Source organism: Gouania willdenowi, chromosome 24 (assembly GCF_900634775.1).
Source record: "Gouania willdenowi chromosome 24, fGouWil2.1, whole genome shotgun sequence".
Lineage (NCBI taxonomy): Eukaryota > Metazoa > Chordata > Actinopteri > Blenniiformes > Gobiesocidae > Gouania > Gouania willdenowi.
The window spans coordinates 3,629,440-3,635,439 of record NC_041066.1 but is presented as its reverse complement, the minus strand read 5'-3'; the positions used below and the strand labels follow the sequence as shown (position 1 = coordinate 3,635,439).

At 39.7% G+C, this 6,000-nt stretch overlaps 1 protein-coding gene across 1 annotated transcript in view; it reads left to right on the top strand.

Moving 5' to 3' along the window:
- The first annotated feature begins 1,043 nt into the window (after positions 1-1,043).
- The window catches only part of gjb7 (gap junction protein beta 7), a 29,025-nt gene continuing 24,068 nt past the window's right edge, over positions 1,044-6,000 (top strand). Inside the window, exon 1 of the mRNA XM_028440180.1 lies at positions 1,044-1,178. The gene's annotated coding sequence lies outside the window, so the exon portion shown is untranslated. The remainder of the gene's footprint in view (positions 1,179-6,000) is intronic.

Below are 6,000 nucleotides of genomic sequence, written 5' to 3'. Positions count from 1 at the left end.
GTGCCTCTCCATTCCCCAATGGAGAGGCACTTCCCTATCCCCTGTTTGAATGTGTGTGTTTAGTGAATGTATGAGATACAATTTTCTCTATTATTTTATAGATATTTGATGTTAAGGAAATTGGCCTATAGCTTCCTGGGTCCGTATAATGTACAATCCCTAGTTTCGGTATTGTGACCACTACTGCCTCTTTCCACATTTTTGGTATTCTGCCTTCCTCCCATACTTTATTTTAAAGTTCCAATAGTACGCTTTTTAATGTGTCACCCATTAGATAAAAAAATTTGATCCATCCGGTGCTGACATCTTTCTCTAAACCCTTCCCAAGTATTCCAGAAGCTTTTCTCAAACATTGTCTTATCCTGCTGCTGTTTAGGTTTTGCAGCCACAGAAGGGTAAGTGATACGTGTCAAAGTCTTATTTGACCAAAATCATGCATTACCGTCTTCTTATAATAACAATAAGGACCTTGACCAGGTGGACGAGACACATGAAAGGAAATCCTGTTTGAGCCAACCTGGCCACTTTGTCCATTTAGCCATGCTCGGGATTTGCTTTCACACTTCTTGTGGTGCCCTGTCTGAATCCAGAATCCTCATGGTTTGATTTGTGAGGAGTTTAGTTGACCTACATTAACATCTTTCTGTTTTTTACTGTGTAACCCATTCTAAAGAATACGATCAATTAACACCAAGAACCAAGGTTATACAAAGTCATTTTCAAACAGGTTTTCAACTTTTGATCTCCTTTACAGCATGTTTTTTCTTCATGGGTCTTAAAAGAGCCTAAAAACTCAAATAATTTCTGTTGTTCCACTGCTGTTAACACTGGGCTCATCATTTATTCACCATCAGTGTAATAAAAGCCTGCACTCATTAAAGTTCCATGTGACGGTGCAGGTGGGTGGAGGTTGAAACCAGGTGATGCGGTGTGTGTGTGTGTGTGTGTGGTCCTGTCGCACACTGCACATGGCAGGTATTATTTGCTCCATGGTGATGTTGTCTGTGTACACACACACACAATTACCATAGCCAGCAGGTGATGTGAGGGAGGCGTGCTGGTTCCACCATGAGTCAGACTGAACACTGAGCAGGTACAGTGAGTGATTGTGCTGATGTTCTGGATGAGGACAGGCTCTGAGTGTGGACTTGCTGATGTGCTGAGGTGAAACCTGAACAGTAAGTCCTTCATTCAAACATCAGATGAATGAGTTAAGTAGGTCATCGTCATACATGGTTTATTATGGTAGTTTATTATAGGATCAGCTGCTACATTATGTGTGTGACAAACAGCGTGATGAGTAGATAAACAAAATTATTATAAATTAATTTAGTAATGCTAAACATATGACATATTGTGACAAAGCAGTAAACTTTAGGTGTGAAGGCAGCAAAATGTTTGTTAAAGCAGAGACACTCTTTGTGTGGACGCCCTCATCGCACCCTGTGCCTGTCTTGCACTCAGTCATTAGCTTCAGGCTAAACAAAGTTCTCATTTCACTATTTACAAAACAGCTATAGTGAGCTAAGAACTTGTAGATCAGCCTGTCAGTAGAAGTCCACATGGTCCACATTTAGACCAGAAAAGGATTTTTATCACACTCCAATAATGTGATTGTTGAACAGATAACAATCCTGTCTGTGGTAATATTTAGGATTTAGTTGATGACAGTAGTATCCAAGCCAAGCCAACTCAGAGTAAGAAAACATGTCCAAAATATCCTCTTTTTGACAGATGATGATTCTGATCATGGTCCATGATCATTAATGAAAAAATTAAAACAAATGTGTTATAGAACCAGCTCAAAGAGCATAACATCAGGATTTATCTATTTTCCAAACTAATTCAGAACAGAACAGATCACTTTACCGGAGCAGTGTGGAAGCAAGGGCAGTCCCCTTGCTTCCACACAGGCTACCCCCGGTTGACGAAAACACTGACTTTCTGGGTCTCCAGCTGGCGCAATTTGGACTCTACCCTCTCTAGAATGATGTACATATCGAGTACTTTTGAAAACCAATGGGAACAGCAGTATGAAAGTGAGAGACCTCCCTTGCTTCCACACTTCTCTCCCATTGAAGGGACTTAGTCTCTGAGTGACAAGCCTCGATTTCCAGGGCCTCCAGCGGGATCAATTTAGACTCTACCCGGCAACGACACACATATTCTGACTCGGATGACCATGGCTTTCCACTGATACCCTTGCTTCGGCACTCCTTCTCCCAAGCTATTAACTTATGATTGTTATGTATTTTCTGTATTTAGGGCTCGAGCATCAGGAGTTTTGCGAAGGCCCTATTGTTCCTGTAAGGATTTTTCTTATATATACAGTGGACTGTGACTAGCATAGCAAAAATGTAATTTGCACCTATAACCTAAATTCAACAGCAATTTTAAATTTAATGGGACAAATTTAGCACTTTTTCTCAATTTTTTGTCAAACCACACCATCTTTAAAAGCAAACTCCCCCTAGTGTTCATAATTTCTACATGAAATTTATGATTTATGTTCTTGACAAGATGGAGACCCCAAACTCCTCCCCAAACTGGTCCTCGGTGTGAGGTTACACACACACGCACACACACACACACCAAGCAACACTGACAGTAAACAGGGACACAGAGACAAACATGGAGACACACAGAGGGATGAAGACTGACAGGGAGACATGTTACTACATGAATGTTGCTATTTTTTACATTTATTATTTTTGTGCTATGTAAATGATACTTCTTTAATGTCTTTTTGTGTGTACATTGTTCAATGTCACACTTAGTTTGGTAATTCAAATATGTTTGTCACGCTTATAAAGCTTTTTTTAATTTAATTGAAAATTGAGACACAGAGCGGATCACCATAATGATCACACTCCCACACACCTATGCACACTTAAATCTATGGTCAGATGCTTGAGAAACCCACCATAGACACAACACCTTAATCAGCCGAGCTGAGAAGAAAGATAAAAAGCCTCAGAAATACCATCAGGCTGTCAAAGACACTCTTCCCCCTTGCTTCTACTGCTTTTTCTGAGAAAGATGACCACAATTTCTTTGGTTTTATTTTTTCTTGCATTCCGCACCTCCCCTGAGAAACACCCTGTTGAAAACCCCCTGTTCTAGAGCATAAGTACATTTTATGAAACACAATCATTTTCACCAGCACCACACAGACGTTCAGGGGAGACAAATGCCCCACTCCGCAACCAGACCTCATGCCATATAAAAAATTAAGTTTGACTTTGAACGCAGCCAGTAAGAAGGAGGCGCAGCAGGTGTGAGGCCCCGTTATCACTGCTTACAGTTTTGTTAGTTTCTTTTTTGACTTGTGTTATTGTTTGAACTACTGTAAAGTGTCTTTGGGTTTTTTAAAAGTGCTTAGAATTAAAATCTATTATTATTATTATTATTGATAGGACAAGCAAGATTTCCGAGTGTGAAAAGGCTTATAAGCCATGTAGTCCATCACCATCATGGGTCTGTCAATTCCTCCGTTTCCTCTTTACTGGATAATTTTATTCCTAAGTGTTTTCCTTTGTTTAATCCAGCTTTTGGTGATTTTTCCTGATTTGACTTCTGTGTTATATGAACAGCTGCTGCTCGGAGAACTCTCAGGATTTGGGTTAATGCAGACAAGGCACTTATGTGTTCTGATTCAGTGCAAAGATTTGATTCTCTGAGCGACAAGGGCCGTCTTCCAGTGTTTAGTGTTTTCAATGTTTTTAGAGTTCACGCCTCTTAACATTTGACCTCACACATGAGATCTGGATAAGAACAAGATTTTGTGTGTGAAAGGCTTATTGTATTCTCTTGTTTCAAATAATAAACATGCACAGCAAAACACAGTTGGAACATAATTCATAATAGTTTAATTTCAAGTAAAACCATACTTTTCATCAGTCCCAGGGTGTTAACTGGTCGGTGATGCTGTGTCTGGTGTAAGTGAAACCAGGGACTCCACAGCACCTCGTCCGCCCTCCCACAGCAGCCTTATCCTTATGGGCGTGGTCCTGTAAATCGGTCTTGCTGGTTTCTGAAGAACTGCTCCCTCCGGAGTCTTCCGTGTGCCACGTCCTCCAGCAGTGCCAGATAAGCCATTGTGCGTCTTTACGCATTGTGAGTGCTTGCTTTGTTATGGCAGCTATAAGTGTTGCAACCAATTGATCAGCAGTTTTGCACAATGATCATGTAATTATAATATAAAACTGTGTTGGCACATACATGTTCACTTACTCCCTGGGGCATCAGTATAATTTTTTCCTCTGTTTTTCCAAATCTATCCTTCATGTATGATATGTGTTGTGAGTAGGGCTGGGAGTAAACAATTATTTTTAAAACGATTATTCGGGCAATTATTTTATCGAATAGTCGACTATTCTAATGACTAATTAGACGAGTAATCTAACGATTATTTTTTTGTTGCACGATTAATAAAAACCATAAAATCTCAAATAAATACCAAAAAAATCTTAATAAATTACTTTTATTATACAACGGTTTTCCAAAGCCAAACATCTTCTGCGTAACACAAAATAAAAGCAGCGTTATACAAAATGGAAGGCCTGTCAGTGTTATGCGTTAGTTGACATTCATTGGCGAACTAACTTTCGTGTCGTGAATCATGACACTAAACTGGCAAACGTCAGTCTAATATTGTGTTTCACTCGGAAACGACCACAGCATGATTGAGCTAACGCAAATCATGAATTGGCAAACGTAACGTTGAACAGATGCTTCTAATGTTACTACAATCTGCTTGCTACCGTAGCTAGCAGCTCTATACTTTGGTGGTACTTGTAGCTAGATAGATGTGTTCTGTTAACTGTAAGTTAGCCACAGCTACCATTCACGCCAGCATTATATGCTATTTCTAGCTAACGTTAGCTAAACACAGCTGTTTAGCCACCAGCTACTAACCAGCTACTAACCAAACACAAACACAGTTATCTAGCACCACCAAAGTGCGCAGAGCTCAAGCTGACGTTGCACAAAACATAGACATAGACATAGTATTTATTGCCACACAGCAATGCTGGTGGAATTTTTATTTCACAATACACTGCTAACGTTATACAAACGTGAAATCAATTTAGCAAACGCTGGCGATAGTTATACCTGGGCCGATAACAGATTTTGCAGGATGATATATTGTCCCACAAATTATTGCCAATAAAAGATATTATTGTCAATTGTTTTTAGACCAAATTAACCACAAATGTAATAATAATACAAGTACACCCTTTCAAATGCAAACAACTTGTAATTCTCTTTAGTATTTTTTACCATTGTAATTGGAATGTCAAGAACTTTTAAATATTTTAAACAAATAAAACAAACAATTAAAATAAAATGGACTGTCTGTTAGCAAAAATTGCACTTTAATAAATATCACAAACAAAAACAATAAAATAGACCCTGTCTTTGTTAAGAAAAAAAACACCTCAAATGCAAAACATGGCTCGAGACTGTGACCAAAATGTTCGCATATGCGAGTATTTTTTCATTATGTGGGAGTGAAAAGTTTATCTGGTGGCATCTGTGCGAGTGCATGTGGGTGACCTTAGTTTGGACGGAGCGGCTGAGCACTTTGTCACGTCCCACAGAGTGCACTTCTCTCTCTCTCTCTCTCTCTGCACTGCGGGTGAGCCGAGTATAAAGTGAAGTGTGCTCCTTTAGAGTGTGGACGGTCCGCTATGAACGGGGCCAGTCATAACGAGCCCTTCACTGAGAGCCCGCTCAGATTGAGAGCAGAAGTAAAAAGGAAAAACGTGCCGAGCTACGTGATAGAACCAGAATGGACGAACCAGAACTGATGGACTATGATGCCAGGACATATGTTCAGCTGTGGTTCTCTCAGGGCAGGGGTCTGCAACCTGCGGCTCTGGGGCCTAATGTGGCCCTTTGGTTCTTTTGCAGTGGCTCCCTATAACTTTAAAAAACTACTGAAATAAAATTATTTTTTACAGAGGCTATTAATGATTAATGACAAATAAAATCAAA